Genomic DNA, 23,852 nt, shown 5'->3' with positions numbered 1-23,852 from the left:
TGGTGATTTGGGAGCTTCCATTCAGGATTGCCTGTAATATCACCTACCTTTGAGTCACAAAAGACAACGATTCCTTTTGCCTGCTCAGAAATGGTAAAGTCAAGTGTCTCCGCTACAGCCAGAAGCTCGCAATTGGATTTAGAGATGTATTGAACAGCCTTCGTTTTGGTAGGCGTTTTAGAATTGATACCAAACATATATTGAACATCGTTTAGGCAAAAGTGGATCCTGTTGGTGATCTGAGAGCTTCCATCCAAGGTTGCTTGTAGAGCTGCCTTTGAGTCAAAAGACAACGATTCCTTTTGCTTGCTCAGAAATGATATGGTCAAGTGTCTCCGCTACAGCCAGAAGCTCGCAATTGGAATTAGAGATGTATTGAACAGCCTTCGTTTAGGTAGGCGTTTTAGAATTGATACCAAACATATATTGAACATCGTTTAGGCAAAAGTGGATCCTGTTGGTGATCTGAGAGCTTCCATCCAAAGTTGCTTGTAGAGCTGCCTTTGAGTCAAAAGACAACGATTCCTTTTGCTTGCTCAGAAATGATATGGTCAAGTGTCTCCGCTACAGCCAGAAGCTCGCAATTGGAATTAGAGATGTATTGAACAGCCTTCGTTTTGGTAGGCGTTTTAGAATTGATAGCAAACATATATTGAACATCGTTTAGACGAAAGTGGATCCTGTTGGTGATCTGAGAGCTTCCATCCAAGGTTGCTTGTAGAGCTGCCTTTGAGTCAAAAGACAACGATTCCTTTTGCTTGCTCAGAAATGATATGGTCAAGTGTCTCCGCTACAGCCAGAACCTCGCAATTGGAATTATAGATGTATTGAACAGCCTTCGTTTTGGTAGGCGTTTTAGAATTGATACCAAACATATACTGAACATCGTTTAGGCAAAAGTGGATCCTGTTGGTGATCTGAGAGCTTCCATCCAAGGTTGCTTGTAGAGCTGCCTTTGAGTCAAAAGACAACGATTCCTTTTGCTTGCTCAGAAATGATATGGTCAAGTGTCTCCGCTACAGCCAGAAGCTCGCAATTGGAATTAGAGATGTATTGAACAGCCTTCGTTTAGGTAGGCGTTTTAGAATTGATACCAAACATATATTGAACATCGTTTAGACGAAAGTGGATCCTGTTGGTGATCTGAGAGCTTCCATCCAAGGTTGCTTGTAGAGCTGCCTTTGAGTCAAAAGACAACGATTCCTTTTGCTTGCTCAGAAATGATATGGTGAAGTGTCTCCGCTACAGCCAGAAGCTCGCAATTGGAATTAGAGATGTATTGAACAGCCTTCGTTTTGGTAGGCGTTTTAGAATTGATACCAAACATATATTGAACATCGTTTAGACGAAAGTGGATCCTGTTGGTGATCTGAGAGCTTCCATCCAAGGTTGCTTGTAGAGCTGCCTTTGAGTCACAGAAGACAACGATTCCTTTTGCTTGTTCAGAAATAGGAAGGGAATACATATTAAGTTTCTCCGCTGCTGGTGGGTGTGGGGTGGTAGAAGCTCGCCAGTGAAATTAGAGATATATTGAACATCCCTCGTTTTGATAGGTATTTGAGACTTGATACCTAACGTATATTGAACTACCTCGTTTTCATAGGTAATTTAGAAAAAAAAACAAAGAATATATTCTTACTTTTGCGCGGAAACTTTTTTCTCTGTATGTTTTCTCTAGAGCCGCCCTTACTGATTGTCTCATCTAATGAACCATCTGTATAATAAGCGTTCACAGACATATTATACCATCTTACAAACAGATTATACGTGTACAGACGTATTATACGTGACTTATTATACCATCTGTATAATAAGTCATCTTTTCGATATTATTCAACGGTACTGATCGCTTTCGCTTTATTGATAGCAATCAATTCCTTTAATTGCTGGGATCTAGTAGGCTGAATACTATTTTAGAGTTTACAGGAAGCCTGGAAGGAAATCTTGGTTCTTGGAAGATGGAAAAGTTGTTGTGATGAGGCCGAAATTTGCTCCAATACCTTGTCAAATTGTATAGGAGATGATTATTTCAGACTGCTGCTGCCATTATAATTTCAATCTTGCGATGTGTTCTGGTACACACTTTCTTGCCTTGTTTGCAAATTTTATTACAGCCTCCTTTTTCGGAGGCTTTCAAGGCCACATTGCTGAATTACTTTTAAATTATTGGAGGAAGAGACTGTACCGATAATAATTTTTGCGGCCTTTGCCTGGACACTTTCTAATTTTTCTAGTTTCTAATTTTTTCAGTTTTGGAAGCATGGTCGCAGATGGGAGAAGCATACTCCATGATTGGTCTATGTTGTTTTAAGAGTCCTGCGAAAAGCTCCCCACGATGTTCCACAAAGACGTTTGATGATTCTTGGCGTTTTCAAAGCTCTGTCAACAAAGATTTGACATGCTCTGTGAATTTCAATTCTGCATTTAAGGTGATTCCCAAGTCATGATGATTCACTTCGATCATGATGATTTCAGTTCGATGACTTACCTTCGATGTATAAATTTGGATTCATGAGATCTCTATGCTTCCTATCTTTTGAAGAGACACAGTCAGTAGTTATTTTCAGCATTGATCTTGAGTTTTAAGTTATGCGTCCACCTCACGATCCCATTTAAAGATTTCTGGAGCACTGTTTCAGATTCATGAATATTCCTGCTGGAGTTCTAGATCGCGATGTCATCTGCGTGGCACGTCACTTTAGTGTCTTTTTCGAGGTTAGAATGAATTTCGCTCACATGCAATAGGAAGAGGAGGAGTTTCAAAGAAGAACTCTGCCGAATACCTGCAAGGAGTTTCCTGCTGTTGGATAAACATCCATTGTAGGTTACTTTATTTTTTTTTGCCCCTCAAGAGATCATTTACTCAGATAAAGTCATTTCCTCCAATACCATAAGGATGTACAAGTATTATGATTTTCTGTCTTCACATTCTATGAAATGCCAAACACAAAATATCAAGAAAAACAGCAGTGGTCTCTTTCGGTAGTCGTTCTTGGAAATCATCGATGATGGATTTACAGAAATAGATAACTGACATTCAGTGGAATGTAGTTTTCTGCAGGTTATCTGATAGAAATTTATCTTGTTTTTTATCCTCACAAAAATCCTCCATGATTCTGGAATGGGTAATTCTTTCCATCATCTTGCATAGGATTCATATGAGGGCGATAGGCCTATAGTTCTTGCAAGCCGAGATAGCCAAAAAGCATTGCCGTGATTTTTCAAAAAAGAGTTTTAACCCTTTCTCCAAAAAAGGGATAGCTTCCTGGTGATTTATTTCCTTTAATAGCGTTGATAGTAGTTGTTGTACCTCTCATCATACAGCGAGGATAAGTCTGGCAACAGCTGCAGGAAAAAATGGAACAGCGGATGATAATGAATCCGCTGGAATGGCAACAGCGGATGATATTCTATAGATTTTAATATTTTGATTTTGAGTCGATGTTTTTTTGCGTCTTTTGCGATTCTATTTGCGTTAAAACATTTGAGTTTTGGGTGAATGAAATGGAATTCGCTGCCCCGCTGCGAGTATTAGTAAAATATATTTAGAAAATTAGCTGCGTTGGAAAGGATGAAACCTCGTGTTTGAATTTCCGGTATTTTTCCTCCTAAATTTGCGTCGAGTTCAGAATATTATGCCAGGCTTATTCACGCTGGTGCAGATAAGTTTAAATTTTTATTATTGTGTTTATAGTGTATAACTTGCAAATATATGAATAGAATTCTATTAAATAAACATTTAAAATTCTGGAATGGTGTTTAAAATTTTAGATGTAGAGTATTCACATTGCTATGTCGGAGCCAGTGGCAGTCAGGTGTAAAGTAAAATTGTTTTTGCTCCACGACATAACAGTAGTATCTAATTCTTCTAAAGTGATGTCCTTTAGAAACAGATCATCATGCCTGTACCCTCTTGTCTCCAGGAGCAATTTTTTGGCACAGCTTTTCATTTTATTATGTTCTTTTTGGTAGTCAATTTTACCAACACTAGGGAAGTGCATTACGAATTCGTTGGCTACATTTTCATTAGCATCCACTGTTGAACCAGCTGTATCAAGGATATTTGAAGAACTGGCAGCAGTTGTATTAAAAAAGTATTAAAAAGGGCATTGTTGTGAAACCTATGATTGTTTCTCAATTTAAATTCCGTTGTCAGGTAGATATTACAGATTCCCAGTCTTAGCCAGATAGAAAATGCAAATTTATTGTTTTATCAAGACCATTTTACTATTTGTCTAATCTTTGGAATATGGTAACAGGTAGTTTGGCGACATTTTGGTAAGGCGATAAAGGTTACTAGCTAGGACTTTAGCAGTGTACATGGATAAAGTCAGAGTGTGCGCACTACCATTTTTTTTTGCAATTCTGGGATTTTTTTTTAAGTGAAAATAGGTCGACGTGTACGTGGATACCGCGTATGTGGAATTCTTAAAAACGCGGCAAGCAGTTTGCGATTCTGCACTTTCTCCCAATTTCGCACCTAATCTTCGTCATGATTAAGCACTTTTGTTCCATAAAAGTTCTAGCATAAGCGTAATTCGGCTAGCAGATTGTTGGAAAAAAAATGTTGAGGGAAAAAAAAAAATGCCTTTACTTAGTCAAAACAAAATGGCGTCCAAACAAAAACTAGCAGGTTGTTGTAGCAGTGTTGCTCGCCAAATTTTCGCCAAAAATTTGCCAAGTTACCATAATCCAAAGATTAACCCACTATTTTTGTACATATTTCGAATAATAGTTTTTTTTTAAGGCACACTTTCATTAATTTTTTAAAATAACAGTTTTATCTTTGAGGAATGAACGTTGTTTAAATAATAGCCTTATTATAACTTTTTTTCCATACTTTGCCTAAAGATCATTTGTTATTCTATAGTATGCCCAGGTATTATAAACAGTGCCAATGGAAAGTATAATAATTCTCATATTTCATACTTTGACTAAAATGTCCGGCATTATATATGTACAATGGCTAGGCATTCTATAGAATGCCGGCGCTTCATATAAATATAAACTGATAACCTATTTTCTTGAGTTTATTGAAATTCTGATAATAAATAAACGTATATAAATATGTTTCTTTATTATAAGAAGAAAACCGGGAATGTATATAAACTGATAAGTTTATTGAAATTCTGATAGTAAAGAAATAAGAACACTTAAACAAAAGAATAATATTTTATTTCATCTAGAGAACAGATTAACATTTGACTTGTAGTTTGCAATACAACCATAAAACATTCCAATGTAATAAAAGACAAACAATGTTTCAATGATAAACATTTTAAGTTCCTTTTATATTAAAATATATATGTTACATGAAAAACTGAGAAATTTATATAGTTCATCACACAAAAATTATTTTTACTCATGCATTGGTTGACACTTCTACGTTTGCCACAAAGGAATAGCAGTAGAATAAATTTTTGTCCTAACTGACGTTTGAGTTCTAAATAACAATTATTAGTTTATAAATCTATTGATACGAGTTTATAGTTGTTTATTTCTAATTCATTCTAAATATTATTATAATTTATAATTCTTATCTTATTGCCTGTTTTGCCACAAATTACATAAGCTGCTAAGTTATTTTCATTTTGAAGATAATTTTTTTCCGCCCTTTGAAAAGGACAGCTATTAGTTGAATGGTACTTTAATGACATACCGAAGCATACTACAATGTAATAGTCAGTTAAAAATACATTACATACGATTGGATTGCGTTTTATAAGTCTGAAAATAATTCTCGAGTTTCATTTTTATTATTAGTTTAGTCGTTAGCCCTAAAGGGACAATAGTCCGGAATGGAATATTACTATTTTCGAAATGTCATTTTGCGTCGAAACAATTAAATGCGTTGCATCACTTTTGAAATTGTTGCCACCGAATATTTATCGCTCTGTATTATATTTAAAGAAATCGAATAATGAAGAATCTGCATGAATGCATGTTATGTTTCTCGCGCTGTGAAAAAACAACGGTGCCTAAATCCAACAAATTCAAAGATTTCAAAGCGAGTAGTGGCAACACTGTACGGAATAAAATATTTTTAAATCCAGCGCGGAAGTGTGTATCTGGAATTCTAAAGAATGCAGTTTCTTAAATACTTTGTGATTTTGCTTTTGAATCGATTTTTATGTGTCGTAGACTCCAAGAACGTGATATTTAATAAGTAAACATACAAAACGTTAACAACAAGACAGAAATAATATTTTATAAAGCAATTTTGTAAGAAAACTAAGCAATGATGAACTGGAAAAGGCTGAAAATAGAAAACAGAAAAATGTTTTACGCCAACACTTAACTCTGAATCGGGAATTCTAAACGTTAAATATGCTGCTTTTAAAATTTTTATAATTTTGCTGTGGAATTGTATATAGCGTAAATGCGAAGAAAATAATGCTTAATAATAAAGGTAAAAAGACAACAAAAACAAAGTCTCCAGTAGGAGTTAGTTGTAATACCATTGATAGACTGTGAGCTCAACGAGAGTGTAAACTCATCTGCGCGACTGCTAAAATCTGAAACTTTTCGGATTTTTTGTCTTTGCCTTTTTTTTTATACGCCCAACGGGCGTTAGCTGAGAAAGGCTATTAATTTCGTTTCGGCATTTTTGCTGCGCTTCCTCATAAACAAGGTTTCACCTTTCAATTTGTTGCCACCAAATATTATCGCCCTGTATTATATTTAAAGAAATTAAATAATTAAGAATCTGCATAAATGTATGTATGTTTCTCGTTTTGTGATAAAACAACGGTACCTAGAGCCATCTAATTATGAATAACGTACGTCTCCTCCCGAATATGGGCATCTGGAAGTCCGAATTTGGAATTTATTTTGTTATTAGTTCAAAGGGGCTTTTTCCCTGAAGAACTATTTTCGTTTTGCGATTTTGCGTTGGTTCACTATAAATGCCCGTTTCATTTTTAAAACTGTTGCCACCCAATGTTAGAGTCCTGCATTATATTTGAAGAAATTAAATTATGAAAAATCTGCATAAATGTATGTATATTTCTCGCATTGTGATAAAACAACGGTACCTAGAACCACTGAATTTTGAATGACGTAATCCTAGTGCAAATATGGGCATGTGGTAGCCCAAATTTGAAATTTGTTTTATTATCGATTTCATATTTTGTAAAACTTTAACGAATTTTTAACAATTTCAACGATTTCAAAGCGACCCATGGCAACGTTGTACAGAAAAAAAAAAATTCTATCTCCAGCGCGCGAGACTCTGTATCGGAAATTCTAAAGATATGCTTAATTTAAAACTATTTTGCGATGTTGCTCTTGAATTGAATTTTATGGTTTAAGTGCGAAGAATGTGATATATAATAACGGTAAGGGACAAAATGTTAAGAAAAAACGCGCCTTTGGACGTAATTTAAAAGCTGAAACCTTTCAGATTTTTTTTCTATTTCATATTTTGTAAAACATTTATGAGTTTTTGATTAAGAAACTCCCCGATTTCAAAGCGAGCAATGGCACCGCAGCAGTGTACGAAAAAAAAATTTCATTTCCACCGCTCGAGACTGTGTTATCGGAAATTATCAAGATATTAAATATTTTGAGATATTGCTGTTGAATTGGATTTTATGGTTTAAGTGTGAAGAACATAATATTTAATGAATAAAGGTAACGCACAAAACGTTAAAAAAGGCCCTTTTGGACGTAATATAAAATGTGAAAGATTTCAGATTTTTTCCTTTTTAATTTTTTAATTATTTTTTAATTATTTTTTAATATTGATTATTCTTTAAGTTTATGATGTTCATTATGTATCATTTTTCAATATAAGAGCCTTTTCATTGGTCTTTAGTGACTAATCAAATAAAAGAACTTTACACATGAAGAATGTGTATAAAATTATGCAGTCAGAGACAAATAAATTAGCTGTAAAATTTTATGAGCCGTTTCCTAGCTCGAAGGCTTTCGGGATAAACTTCAAGGAATTTCGATAATTAACGCTGGAAATTCCAGGTATCTTACTACCCCTCGAAATTTCTTTCTCAGCCGTCTTACGAATGAGGAAGTCAGTGACGTATCTTTTCTTGAATATGTGTACCAAAAAATATTGTAAATTATTTTTTTATAATTTGATTGCACAATGTGGATAAGTGAGACACAATATATATTTTCTTTAATCTCAAAAGGTTAGCAATAAAATCCATTGTTCTGTATTTCTTATAAATCCTTGTTTTTGTTCAGCCTATATTGAGGTTTGAATGATTGCATTTTATGCTCCTACTTACAGGACAGCATATTTAATTTGCGAATTTATTAATACAATATTAATTATAAGTAAATTAAACAATAGTGTAATTTAAGATAAATAATCGTTTCCAGATTTGATACTACGCATTACACTATTACTTATTTTTTATGTATTCATTGATATTATTTGATTAAAGTTTGGTGAGTGTGAAGAAAACTTTATTATGCATGGCGGAACTAAGAAATTCATGCTGCTCAAATTGTAAATTGCGCATGTCTTTTAGCGTAATTCGACGAGCAGTCAAAAAGTTCCCGTAATTACCTTGTAACTCTTTTATCAACACAAATAAGTTTTTTACCACCACTATACTTATTTACTACCTGAATTCATAATAGCGAGAAGCAGTTCATAAAGGTAGGTGGGATGTCGATGTTGGAGCAAACGGCGAACATGAAGCTCATGGCACAGATTGGGGAAATCTGCTAGAGAGACTTTGTTAGTGTTACAACTGTTTACGTTGAGGATTCCTTAAAGAAAACAGCCGTTTACGAGCAGTTTGCATGATTTTGGAGTGGACAGGAGTTGCTAGTATACGAGAGTCACAGTAGAAGAACTTCAACCTCCAGAAATGAAAGGAATGGTCGAACAAGTCAAGCACTTGATCAGATCAGACCGAAGAATGACCATCGACGAGTTGGTGCAGCAAGTGGGGATCTCTCATGGATCCATTCACGCAATTTTGTCAGATGATTTGAAGATGAAACGTGTCAGTACAAAGTTTGTCCCGCTGCTGCTGAACCCGAATCAGGTACAGGTAAAAGTGAGGGGAATACCTGTACTTCATGACACGAACAGGTGTTGTTCCCTTTCGCTAACCGTCCTGGAGTTTTACCTCCGGTGAGACCTCATGAGGGTGGTTTTAGATTTGAAAATTGTTAAGTTAATGGGGCAGACATTAAAGGGGACTGGGTAATTAAGAAAGTTTTGGTTAATTTAATCAGTTCTGCATGCCAGACCTCCCACACATCGGTAGCCGAGCATTAGGTCTAGGGCATTCCTGCCCCCGCCCGTCATTCTCTTCACTTTCAGGGACCTTATCTCTGGGAGTGCTTTACTTACCTTTGGGATCGGAGGGCTAGATGGACACTGGGCAGTTGTCTTCTGCCGAATGTTTTGCAAAAAGCACAGAGGACCGTACATTTCTTAAGGCAACTGTTGCTGGTGACGAAGCATAGGTGTACGCTTACGACCTGGAGACAAAGATGTAGTCATCGGGATGAAACACAACGTCCTCTCCGCGACCATACAAGTAAAGTCATGTCAAATCCAAAACAAGAGTGATGCTTATTGCGTTTTTCGACAACGAAAGTGCGGTGCATTATGAATTTGTACCAGCTGCACAAATTGTTAACGGCCCTTTTTAAAAGTGGTGCAAGTTTTGAAAAAGATAGAAAACTTCCCACCATACGGGAAGGAGGATGGTCACTGCATCACGACAACGCCACACATCGCTTGTTATGCAGACATGGCTCACAGAAAATTTCAGTCCTCCACCAGCTCCTTTTTCACCAGATTGAGCACCATCGGATTTCTGGCTCTTCCACAAAAACAATATCAAAATGGGCATCAAAGGTAACCGTTTTGACATGAAAACCAATGCGATGGTTGAACTTCGGAAGATACCATAACAGGACTTTTTATTGTTTCCAGCAATGGCAGAAGTGGCAGAGAAAGGGTGTGAATCATGAATGAGCCTGTTTTAAGTGCGATTAAGTAAATGTGTACCTATATTGCGGTAATAAAAAGCTACAACGGATTTCTGGTAAACCTTTGTAGATAGTAATGATAAAACATTGCAGTTACCCTTTGTAGATAGTAATCATAAAACATTGCAGTTTTTTAAAGAATATTTAAGCTTTTTGCGTACCACATAGTATTACAGAGGTTAGTAAAAAATACAAACAATACAACAACTCAACACAAAATAAAGTTACAAATTTACAGATGAAACTTGAGAATTACACAGAAAGAAGAGAAGGCGATTTTTATCTTGAACAAACAAATGGAGAGTGGGGAGGGAACTTAATGTTGAGAGTTTTTAACTGAGAAACGAATTCTTTTCTTCTTTCAGTAAGTTTTGAATAGTCTAACAACAAATGTTCAACATTTTGGTCTTGACTGAACACAAAGACAGAAGTCTGTTGTATCAGATAGCCCATACCTTTTCAGACATGAGTTAAAATTTATCTTGCACAGTTAGAAATTTAGTAATTTCAAAATTTCAGAAGAAATATTTTTTATTGAGTCTGTGAGGAATACTAATAAAAATAATTTATTCAGAGAGAGAAGAATTTCTGTGCAATTCATTGCACTTGAGGAGCATGCGTAACGTGTATACGAGACAATTTCCCTTAGAAAGTCCTTCATGAAGACATCCCCTCCCCTCAGGCAGATAGCCCTCAAGGCTTTTCCATAATAAACCAAACCAAACCAAACCATGTCACTTGAGTATCTTTTCACTGCAACATAGCATCTTTGAGAATGACTTAGGTAGTGCCATTGTTGAAACGCTCGCTGTTAAAACTCGTTACCAAACATCACGTGATGTTTGGTCAAAATAAAAATAATCATATCAAAATAAAGACAGAACTGTGACTTTAACTTTAGAACTCGTAATGGACGTTTAAGATGTAACCGGTAATTTTCTTCTGTTGTGTTATGTATATAATTTGTTAGTGATGTGATTTGTGAATTAAAATATGTTATTATTATAGAAGTGCCTTCCTTTCGAATGAATAGTGATTATCTTCAATTAATTAAATAAAATATTCCAGGACATCCACCTAGGATTAGAACGAGAGAGAAGATCGACTGAAAGGGTAAGCCTTTTTACCTTCAAATCATGAAAACAGTTAAATTTTAGGAGTATTTTCATAAATTTTTGAAATATATGCAATTTTATGCACATTTTTAGGAGAATTTAACACTTACGTTAAATATCGTATATTTTTTCCCACAGCATATATTTCAATTTTATTTATACTGTATGCTACTACAACACTCATCTGTGTTATGAACTAAAATGTTTATGATATTTCTAAAATTTACTAAAATATGTGTAATTGAATAAAAAAACACATTTTTTTGGTAAAATATTTCTTATCGTTTTATATAGAAATACTTATAAAACAATCAAATTAATAAATATAACTTAGATTGTAGCTTAAACCCTAGTAAATAATATAGGAAACACTTTAGTGAAATTTAATAGAGATACTTTTAGAACATTTTGAGTGATTACATTTCTTGAATGTAAAAATACTAGAAAAATTAGTTTTCCAGAAAACGCATTTAAAGATTTCCCATTAACAGAAAAACTGTTCTGTTGTATATACACACTTAAAATTCCACACATTTGTACATACACCCTCCGTATCTTTATACTTAAGTAATTTTGATTTTCTATTTGATTTAAATTTTTTTTCTGGCTATTTTCGAAATGAGCGACGAATGACGTTTCGAGTTCTTTATTCTTTCGTTATCAATTCCAAAGTAATTTTTAATCATTTCTTGTTCAATTGATATGCCTAAATGTTCAAACACAGGAAGTAATCCAAGATACCCTGAATTAAAAATTAAAACTGCTATATATGCACCCAGCAACATAGTCTTTATACCTAATCGCAAAGTTGCCAGTCTCAGTTCAAAAAATTAAGGCAAATAATTATTGCCAGAAACAAAATACCCAGAATTAAAATGAAATGTTTTAGCACAATTCTTACACAGAAACAGGTTTAAAAAAAAAAAAAAAAAAAAAAAAACCCACGGATAACAACATTGTTTACCTTTAAGTTGAGTTTTTTAAATGGCACTTCCGGTCTTTCTGCTTTCACTTCCAGTGCAGTTAATTGGCTATATCTTCTCTTCTAATTATCCCAAACGTAAAAATGAACCATTTTCGGAATCCTACAAAACTGACTTTTCAAATTAGGCAATTAAAAAAAATCGAATTTTTTTCACCGAAATTGTTTTTTTAATGTAGGCAGAACTTGACGGTTTGTAGCTTGTTCACTGTTTTTAGCTAACCAACCACTCACATTTCAATGTCAGTGTGGCCACATACATATTATGACATCAAAACCCTTATTGCTAAGATCTTTAAGATCTACATAAAAATCGACAATTTATTACAGGAGAAGATACTTATAAGGTAATGTAAGGATGGAAGAGAATCGGTGCATTAAAAGAGAGTTACAACTTAATGAACACTGATTAGATATCCTTTAAATGATTGACTAATGCACGGTACTAATTCAGAAGTCAAACAACAAAAATCAGCGTTAATTTACAAAATTTTCACAGGACTAGTTTCGATGGTTTTACCGAACCATCATCTTCAGCTGCAAAACCGCAAATGAACAAGATAGGAAATAATGTTTAGATAAGGTAAGAAAGCCTGGACAAGAATAAGCAAGTGGCGCCATCTGTTGGCGAAACCAGAACTAAAACATAATTTCTCTAAAAGCCGAAGGCAAATTTGGATTGGAATTAGGATCGTTAACTAGAACAGAAAGATTTTTATGAATGTGAAATGCCTCTAGAAAATCCAGTTCTCCAATGGAAGATGTTTTTTGAATAATTTTGGCAGCAGAAAAATTGAAAGTGTGATTTTCGGACCAACAATGTTGAGCAACAGAAGACTTCTGTGTTTCCTTTTTTCTAACATATGCCTCATGTTCTTTGACGCGAAATTTTAAGGCTCTCTTAGTTTGGCCAATGTAAATTAAACCGCACTGGCAAGGAATCCTATAAATACCCCAGGAATTCATATCCGGAATGGGGTCCTTGAGTATAGAAGTTGGAATTTTATTGATGGGAGAGTAAACAACCCGAAAGTTAAATTTCTGCAAAATATGTGCAACTTTATAGCTAATTGATGGAAAGAAGGGAATGACAACAGAATTTTTATAATCTCCTAAAATAAGAGTGTGGCTTTTAGTGTGTTGAGATGAGAATTTTTTAACTGCTTGATTAATAATGTTGGGTGAAAAGCCCCTGTCAATAGCTATTGCTTTTAAATAATTTAGTTCTTCATCAAGGGCTAGTTTGGAGGAGCAAACTTGAAGAGCACGGAAAACATAGGAATAAAATGAAGCTAACTTTTGTTTAGTCGGATGACATGATTTAAAGTGTGGTGGAAGGCAAACCGATGAAGGTTTACGGTAAACTGTAGTACTGAAGTTGGATGTGTTACGTGTGACCAGAATGTCGAGAAACGGAAGAGAATTGCAAGTCTCAAGTTCAAAAGTGAACTGAATAGCAGGATCAATAGAATTCATTGTTGAAAGAACTCTATTTAAATCATCTTTATTACCTTCAAACAGGGTAAAAGTATCGTCTACGTAGCGGAACCATGCCGGGAAGTTTAAAGTTTCAAACAATTTTGATTCATAATAATGCATGTAGATATCAGCCAGGATGGGACTGAGGGGGCTTCCCATGGCTAATCCCTCAGTTTGCTTGTAATATTTATTTTGGAAAACAAAATGTGTTTGTTTCAAACAGAGTTGAGTGAGAGAAATTAGCTCATCAATTTCGATGCAAGAGAAATGAAATTCGCGAAGTCTGGTTTCTAGACATCTTAATGCACCCTCCACTGGGACATTGGTGAATAATGATTTTACATCAAAAGAAACCATGAGTAAATTACGAGGAGAAATGTTTTTAACCTTTTTTACAAACTCTATTGAATTTTTTATGGTGTAAATGTTATTGTCTAATAGAGTGGAAAATCTAGAAACTAAATATTTAGCTAATGAATACGAGGCAGTACCTAAATTTGATACAATAGGCCGGAAAGGAATACCACTTTTATGAATTTTGGGAAGGGCATATAATCTGGCACAATTCGCAACAGATGGGATAAGCGAACGTTTTAAGTTGCTTGAAATGATTTGCGAAGATTTGATCGCAGTTTTTATTTTGGATAAGTCCGAAGGTGAAGGATCTTTAGGGATCGGATTATATGGTCCTTCGTTTAAGAGTTTAGTGACACCATCGATGTAAGTGTTCTTATCCATGACGACTATCTGGCCACCTTTGTCGGCCTTTGAAACGACAATATCCGGGTTAGAATGAATCTCGCGCATTGTAGCTCTTTCTCTCGCAGTTAGATTTGGTTTCAAAGGTTTATTATTGAATTTCACATTATGAGCGATAAGATGCCTAATCATTTCTTTCTGTGAATCTGAAACTTTACTGAACTTGAAAGCTTTTTCGATAGGAGCCAAAATCTTTGGAATCGAGGGTTTACAGGTTTGTGAGAAGTTAAAATTATATTTTAGAATTCTCTCTTGTTCTTCTGAAAGACTAACATTAGAAATATTAACTATTGGCTTGATGTTTACAATGGGAAGATTTTTTGAACTACTTGAACTGGAAGACTGTAAAAGAAGTTTTTCGAATTTAACTGCAAGGGTGTTTTTATGACGGTTAACTGCATTCTCCGTTCTAGACCAAGACTTTTGTTCAAGGGCAGTGAATTTTGGATATGTTTTAGCGAGTTCCAGATGAAGCTTATAGAGTTCATGTTCAATTTTGGACAATTGTTGACGTGTATCCCTTATCACGGACCGAAGTAAGGCAAGTTTGCAATTTAACAGAATTCTTGAAACGCGACTCGAAGGTTTTTGATTAGATTTGATTTGAATAAAATTGGGGATCAATTTTTTACATTTACATTTAAGTAAAAAGTCAAGATGATTCAGGAATTTTTGCCGTTTCAGGCGTAATTTAGTGAAACGATTAACGGATGAAGGCATGATAAACAATGCAGAAAATCAAACTAAATTAACTGAGCAATAATAAAGTACACACAAAATAGCAGAAAAATCCCTCACTGAAATGAATAGAAAAACAAAATGTTTGTAAGCAAAATGCATGAAATCAGACAAGCAAAGCACAATATCCAAATGTACAAAACATAAACATAACTTGAAAATTGCAAAAATGTACTCACCGAAACTCCTACAATCACAAAATGGCGGCCACAACCACGTGCAAAAAAGAAAGCAAAATGTAAGCCTGTTTGGGGCTTCTATAATTAAGACACAATAACACGCCGAATAAATACTAATTCAGAAGTCAAACAACAAAAATCAGCGTTAATTTACAAAATTTTCACAGGACTAGTTTCGATGGTTTTACCGAACCATCATCTTCAGCTGCAAAACCGCAAATGAACAAGATAGGAAATAATGTTTAGATAAGGTAAGAAAGCCTGGACAAGAATAAGCAAGTGGCGCCATCTGTTGGCGAAACCAGAACTAAAACATAATTTCTCTAAAAGCCGAAGGCAAATTTGGATTGGAATTAGGATCGTTAACTAGAACAGAAAGATTTTTATGAATGTGAAATGCCTCTAGAAAATCCAGTTCTCCAATGGAAGATGTTTTTTGAATAATTTTGGCAGCAGAAAAATTGAAAGTGTGATTTTCGGACCAACAATGTTGAGCAACAGAAGACTTCTGTGTTTCCTTTTTTCTAACATATGCCTCATGTTCTTTGACGCGAAATTTTAAGGCTCTCTTAGTTTGGCCAATGTAAATTAAACCGCACTGGCAAGGAATCCTATAAATACCCCAGGAATTCATATCCGGAATGGGGTCCTTGAGTATAGAAGTTGGAATTTTATTGATGGGAGAGTAAACAACCCGAAAGTTAAATTTCTGCAAAATATGTGCAACTTTATAGCTAATTGATGGAAAGAAGGGAATGACAACAGAATTTTTATAATCTCCTAAAATAAGAGTGTGGCTTTTAGTGTGTTGAGATGAGAATTTTTTAACTGCTTGATTAATAATGTTGGGTGAAAAGCCCCTGTCAATAGCTATTGCTTTTAAATAATTTAGTTCTTCATCAAGGGCTAGTTTGGAGGAGCAAACTTGAAGAGCACGGAAAATATAGGAATAAAATGAAGCTAACTTTTGTTTAGTCGGATGACATGATTTAAAGTGTGGTGGAAGGCAAACCGATGAAGGTTTACGGTAAACTGTAGTACTGAAGTTGGATGTGTTACGTGTGACCAGAATGTCGAGAAACGGAAGAGAATTGCAAGTCTCAAGTTCAAAAGTGAACTGAATAGCAGGATCAATAGAATTCATTGTTGAAAGAACTCTATTTAAATCATCTTTATTACCTTCAAACAGGGTAAAAGTATCGTCTACGTAGCGGAACCATGCCGGGAAGTTTAAAGTTTCAAACAATTTTGATTCATAATAATGCATGTAGATATCAGCCAGGATGGGACTGAGGGGGCTTCCCATGGCTAATCCCTCAGTTTGCTTGTAATATTTATTTTGGAAAACAAAATGTGTTTGTTTCAAACAGAGTTGAGTGAGAGAAATTAGCTCATCAATTTCGATGCAAGAGAAATGAAATTCGCGAAGTCTGGTTTCTAGACATCTTAATGCACCCTCCACTGGGACATTGGTGAATAATGATTTTACATCAAAAGAAACCATGAGTAAATTACGAGGAGAAATGTTTTTAACCTTTTTTACAAACTCTATTGAATTTTTTATGGTGTAAATGTTATTGTCTAATAGAGTGGAAAATCTAGAAACTAAATATTTAGCTAATGAATACGAGGCAGTACCTAAATTTGATACAATAGGCCGGAAAGGAATACCACTTTTATGAATTTTGGGAAGGGCATATAATCTGGCACAATTCGCAACAGATGGGATAAGCGAACGTTTTAAGTTGCTTGAAATGATTTGCGAAGATTTGATCGCAGTTTTTATTTTGGATAAGTCCGAAGGTGAAGGATCTTTAGGGATCGGATTATATGGTCCTTCGTTTAAGAGTTTAGTGACACCATCGATGTAAGTGTTCTTATCCATGACGACTATCTGGCCACCTTTGTCGGCCTTTGAAACGACAATATCCGGGTTAGAATGAATCTCGCGCATTGTAGCTCTTTCTCTCGCAGTTAGATTTGGTTTCAAAGGTTTATTATTGAATTTCACATTATGAGCGATAAGATGCCTAATCATTTCTTTCTGTGAATCTGAAACTTTACTGAACTTGAAAGCTTTTTCGATAGGAGCCAAAATCTTTGGAATCGAGGGTTTACAGGTTTGTGAGAAGTTAAAATTATATTTTAGAATTCTCTCTTGTTCTTCTGAAAGACTAACATTAGAAATATTAACTATTGGCTTGATGTTTACAATGGGAAGATTTTTTGAACTACTTGAACTGGAAGACTGTAAAAGAAGTTTTTCGAATTTAACTGCAAGGGTGTTTTTATGACGGTTAACTGCATTCTCCGTTCTAGACCAAGACTTTTGTTCAAGGGCAGTGAATTTTGGATATGTTTTAGCGAGTTCCAGATGAAGCTTATAGAGTTCATGTTCAATTTTGGACAATTGTTGACGTGTATCCCTTATCACGGACCGAAGTAAGGCAAGTTTGCAATTTAACAGAATTCTTGAAACGCGACTCGAAGGTTTTTGATTAGATTTGATTTGAATAAAATTGGGGATCAATTTTTTACATTTACATTTAAGTAAAAAGTCAAGATGATTCAGGAATTTTTGCCGTTTCAGGCGTAATTTAGTGAAACGATTAACGGATGAAGGCATGATAAACAATGCAGAAAATCAAACTAAATTAACTGAGCAATAATAAAGTACACACAAAATAGCAGAAAAATCCCTCACTGAAATGAATAGAAAAACAAAATGTTTGTAAGCAAAATGCATGAAATCAGACAAGCAAAGCACAATATCCAAATGTACAAAACATAAACATAACTTGAAAATTGCAAAAATGTACTCACCGAAACTCCTACAATCACAAAATGGCGGCCACACCACGTGCAAAAAAGAAAGCAAAATGTAAGCCTGTTTGGGGCTTCTATAATTAAGACACAATAACACGCCGAATAAATACTAATTCAGAAGTCAAACAACAAAAATCAGCGTTAATTTACAAAATTTTCACAGGACTAGTTTCGATGGTTTTACCGAACCATCATCTTCAGCTGCAAAACCGCAAATGAACAAGATAGGAAATAATGTTTAGATAAGGTAAGAAAGCCTGGACAAGAATAAGCAAGTGGCGCCATCTGTTGGCGAAACCAGAACTAAAACATAATTTCTCTAAAAGCCGAAGGCAAATTTGGATTGGAATTAGGATCGTTAACTAGAACAGAAAGATTTTTATGAATGTGAAATGCCTCTAGAAAATCCAGTTCTCCAATGGAAGATGTTTTTTGAATAATTTTGGCAGCAGAAAAATTGAAAGTGTGATTTTCGGACCAACAATGTTGAGCAACAGAAGACTTCTGTGTTTCCTTTTTTCTAAGATATGCCTCATGTTCTTTGACGCGAAATTTTAAGGCTCTCTTAGTTTGGCCAATGTAAATTAAACCGCACTGGCAAGGAATCCTATAAATACCCCAGGAATTCATATCCGGAATGGGGTCCTTGAGTATAGAAGTTGGAATTTTATTGATGGGAGAGTAAACAACCCGAAAGTTAAATTTCTGCAAAATATGTGCAACTTTATAGCTAATTGATGGAAAGAAGGGAATGACAACAGAATTTTTATAATCTCCTAAAATAAGAGTGTGGCTTTTAGTGTGTTGAGATGAGAATTTTTTAACTGCTTGATTAATAATGTTGGGTGAAAAGCCCCTGTCAATAGCTATTGCTTTTAAATAATTTAGTTCTTCATCAAGGGCTAGTTTGGAGGAGCAAACTTCAAGAGCACGGAAAACATAGGAATAAAATGAAGCTAACTTTTGTTTAGTCGGATGACATGATTTAAAGTGTGGTGGAAGGCAAACCGATGAAGGTTTACGGTAAACTGTAGTACTGAAGTTGGATGTGTTACGTGTGACCAGAATGTCGAGAAACGGAAGAGAATTGCAAGTCTCAAGTTCAAAAGTGAACTGAATAGCAGGATCAATAGAATTCATTGTTGAAAGAACTCTATTTAAATCATCTTTATTACCTTCAAACAGGGTAAAAGTATCGTCTACGTAGCGGAACCATGCCGGGAAGTTTAAAGTTTCAAACAATTTTGATTCATAATAATGCATGTAGATATCAGCCAGGATGGGACTGAGGGGGCTTCCCATGGCTAATCCCTCAGTTTGCTTGTAATATTTATTTTGGAAAACAAAATGTGTTTGTTTCAAACAGAGTTGAGTGAGAGAAATTAGCTCATCAATTTCGATGCAAGAGAAATGAAATTCGCGAAGTCTGGTTTCTAGACATCTTAATGCACCCTCCACTGGGACATTGGTGAATAATGATTTTACATCAAAAGAAACCATGAGTAAATTACGAGGAGAAATGTTTTTAACCTTTTTTACAAACTCTATTGAATTTTTTATGGTGTAAATGTTATTGTCTAATAGAGTGGAAAATCTAGAAACTAAATATTTAGCTAATGAATACGAGGCAGTACCTAAATTTGATACAATAGGCCGGAAAGGAATACCACTTTTATGAATTTTGGGAAGGGCATATAATCTGGCACAATTCGCAACAGATGGGATAAGCGAACGTTTTAAGTTGCTTGAAATGATTTGCGAAGATTTGATCGCAGTTTTTATTTTGGATAAGTCCGAAGGTGAAGGATCTTTAGGGATCGGATTATATGGTCCTTCGTTTAAGAGTTTAGTGACACCATCGATGTAAGTGTTCTTATCCATGACGACTATCTGGCCACCTTTGTCGGCCTTTGAAACGACAATATCCGGGTTAGAATGAATCTCGCGCATTGTAGCTCTTTCTCTCGCAGTTAGATTTGGTTTCAAAGGTTTATTATTGAATTTCACATTATGAGCGATAAGATGCCTAATCATTTCTTTCTGTGAATCTGAAACTTTACTGAACTTGAAAGCTTTTTCGATAGGAGCCAAAATCTTTGGAATCGAGGGTTTACAGGTTTGTGAGAAGTTAAAATTATATTTTAGAATTCTCTCTTGTTCTTCTGAAAGACTAACATTAGAAATATTAACTATTGGCTTGATGTTTACAATGGGAAGATTTTTTGAACTACTTGAACTGGAAGACTGTAAAAGAAGTTTTTCGAATTTAACTGCAAGGGTGTTTTTATGACGGTTAACTGCATTCTCCGTTCTAGACCAAGACTTTTGTTCAAGGGCAGTGAATTTTGGATATGTTTTAGCGAGTTCCAGATGAAGCTTATAGAGTTCATGTTCAATTTTGGACAATTGTTGACGTGTATCCCTTATCACGGACCGAAGTAAGGCAAGTTTGCAATTTAACAGAATTCTTGAAACGCGACTCGAAGGTTTTTGATTAGATTTGATTTGAATAAAATTGGGGATCAATTTTTTACATTTACATTTAAGTAAAAAGTCAAGATGATTCAGGAATTTTTGCCGTTTCAGGCGTAATTTAGTGAAACGATTAACGGATGAAGGCATGATAAACAATGCAGAAAATCAAACTAAATTAACTGAGCAATAATAAAGTACACACAAAATAGCAGAAAAATCCCTCACTGAAATGAATAGAAAAACAAAATGTTTGTAAGCAAAATGCATGAAATCAGACAAGCAAAGCACAATATCCAAATGTACAAAACATAAACATAACTTGAAAATTGCAAAAATGTACTCACCGAAACTCCTACAATCACAAAATGGCGGCCACACCACGTGCAAAAAAGAAAGCAAAATGTAAGCCTGTTTGGGGCTTCTATAATTAAGACACAATAACACGCCGAATAAATACTAATTCAGAAGTCAAACAACAAAAATCAGCGTTAATTTACAAAATTTTCACAGGACTAGTTTCGATGGTTTTACCGAACCATCATCTTCAGCTGCAAAACCGCAAATGAACAAGATAGGAAATAATGTTTAGATAAGGTAAGAAAGCCTGGACAAGAATAAGCAAGTGGCGCCATCTGTTGGCGAAACCAGAACTAAAACATAATTTCTCTAAAAGCCGAAGGCAAATTTGGATTGGAATTAGGATCGTTAACTAGAACAGAAAGATTTTTATGAATGTGAAATGCCTCTAGAAAATCCAGTTCTCCAATGGAAGATGTTTTTTGAATAATTTTGGCAGCAGAAAAATTGAAAGTGTGATTTTCGGACCAACAATGTTGAGCAACAGAAGACTTCTGTGTTTCCTTTTTTCTAACATATGCCTCATGTTCTTTGACGCGAAATTTTAAGGCTCTCTTAGTTTGGCCAATGTAAATTAAACCGCACTGGCAAGGAATCCTATAAATACCCCAGGAATTCATATCCGGAATGGGGTCCTTGAGTATAGAAGTTGGAATTTTATTGATGGGAGAGTAAACAACCCGAAAGTTAAATTTCTGCAAAATATGTGCAACTTTATAGCTAATTGATGGAAAGAAGGGAATGACAACAGAATTTTTATAATCTCCTAAAATAAGAGTGTGGCTTTTAGTGTGTTGAGATGAGAATTTTTTAACTGCTTGATTAATAATGTTGGGTGAAAAGCCCCTGTCAATAGCTATTGCTTTTAAATAATTTAGTTCTTCATCAAGGGCTAGTTTGGAGGAGCAAACTTGAAGAGCACGGAAAACATAGGAATAAAATGAAGCTAACTTTTGTTTAGTCGGATGACATGATTTAAAGTGTGGTGGAAGGCAAACCGATGAAGGTTTACGGTAAACTGTAGTACTGAAGTTGGATGTGTTACGTGTGACCAGAATGTCGAGAAACGGAAGAGAATTGCAAGTCTCAAGTTCAAAAGTGAACTGAATAGCAGGATCAATAGAATTCATTGTTGAAAGAACTCTATTTAAATCATCTTTATTACCTTCAAACAGGGTAAAAGTATCGTCTACGTAGCGGAACCATGCCGGGAAGTTTAAAGTTTCAAACAATTTTGATTCATAATAATGCATGTAGATATCAGCCAGGATGGGACTGAGGGGGCTTCCCATGGCTAATCCCTCAGTTTGCTTGTAATATTTATTTTGGAAAACAAAATGTGTTTGTTTCAAACAGAGTTGAGTGAGAGAAATTAGCTCATCAATTTCGATGCAAGAGAAATGAAATTCGCGAAGTCTGGTTTCTAGACATCTTAATGCACCCTCCACTGGGACATTGGTGAATAATGATTTTACATCAAAAGAAACCATGAGTAAATTACGAGGAGAAATGTTTTTAACCTTTTTTACAAACTCTATTGAATTTTTTATGGTGTAAATGTTATTGTCTAATAGAGTGGAAAATCTAGAAACCAAATATTTAGCTAATGAATACGAGGCAGTACCTAAATTTGATACAATAGGCCGGAAAGGAATACCACTTTTATGAATTTTGGGAAGGGCATATAATCTGGCACAATTCGCAACAGATGGGATAAGCGAACGTTTTAAGTTGCTTGAAATGATTTGCGAAGATTTGATCGCAGTTTTTATTTTGGATAAGTCCGAAGGTGAAGGATCTTTAGGGATCGGATTATATGGTCCTTCGTTTAAGAGTTTAGTGACACCATCGATGTAAGTGTTCTTATCCATGACGACTATCTGGCCACCTTTGTCGGCCTTTGAAACGACAATATCCGGGTTAGAATGAATCTCGCGCATTGTAGCTCTTTCTCTCGCAGTTAGATTTGGTTTCAAAGGTTTATTATTGAATTTCACATTATGAGCGATAAGATGCCTAATCATTTCTTTCTGTGAATCTGAAACTTTACTGAACTTGAAAGCTTTTTCGATAGGAGCCAAAATCTTTGGAATCGAGGGTTTACAGGTTTGTGAGAAGTTAAAATTATATTTTAGAATTCTCTCTTGTTCTTCTGAAAGACTAACATTAGAAATATTAACTATTGGCTTGATGTTTACAATGGGAAGATTTTTTGAACTACTTGAACTGGAAGACTGTAAAAGAAGTTTTTCGAATTTAACTGCAAGGGTGTTTTTATGACGGTTAACTGCATTCTCCGTTCTAGACCAAGACTTTTGTTCAAGGGCAGTGAATTTTGGATATGTTTTAGCGAGTTCCAGATGAAGCTTATAGAGTTCATGTTCAATTTTGGACAATTGTTGACGTGTATCCCTTATCACGGACCGAAGTAAGGCAAGTTTGCAATTTAACAGAATTCTTGAAACGCGACTCGAAGGTTTTTGATTAGATTTGATTTGAATAAAATTGGGGATCAATTTTTTACATTTACATTTAAGTAAAAAGTCAAGATGATTCAGGAATTTTTGCCGTTTCAGGCGTAATTTAGTGAAACGATTAACGGATGAAGGCATGATAAACAATGCAGAAAATCAAACTAAATTAACTGAGCAATAATAAAGTACACACAAAATAGCAGAAAAATCCCTCACTGAAATGAATAGAAAAACAAAATGTTTGTAAGCAAAATGCATGAAATCAGACAAGCAAAGCACAATATCCAAATGTACAAAACATAAACATAACTTGAAAATTGCAAAAATGTACTCACCGAAACTCCTACAATCACAAAATGGCGGCCACACCACGTGCAAAAAAGAAAGCAAAATGTAAGCCTGTTTGGGGCTTCTATAATTAAGACACAATAACACGCCGAATAAATACTAATTCAGAAGTCAAACAACAAAAATCAGCGTTAATTTACAA

General features: G+C 34.9%; 1 protein-coding gene across 1 annotated transcript in view; it reads left to right on the top strand.

Annotated features, from left to right (window-relative positions):
* LOC118183732 (uncharacterized) overlaps positions 1-23,852 on the top strand; it is a 174,187-nt gene that overhangs the window by 44,018 nt on the left and 106,317 nt on the right. The window contains exon 2 of the mRNA XM_085812608.1: positions 11,047-11,091. The gene's annotated coding sequence lies outside the window, so the exon portion shown is untranslated. The remainder of the gene's footprint in view (positions 1-11,046; positions 11,092-23,852) is intronic.

The sequence above is a fragment of the Stegodyphus dumicola genome, chromosome 3 (genome assembly GCF_044657685.1).
Source record: "Stegodyphus dumicola isolate Sdum_Otavi_A_Nest chromosome 3, ASM4465768v1".
In the NCBI taxonomy this organism is placed as follows: Eukaryota; Metazoa; Arthropoda; class Arachnida; order Araneae; family Eresidae; genus Stegodyphus; species Stegodyphus dumicola.
This window is presented reverse-complemented; position numbering and strand designations above follow the sequence as displayed.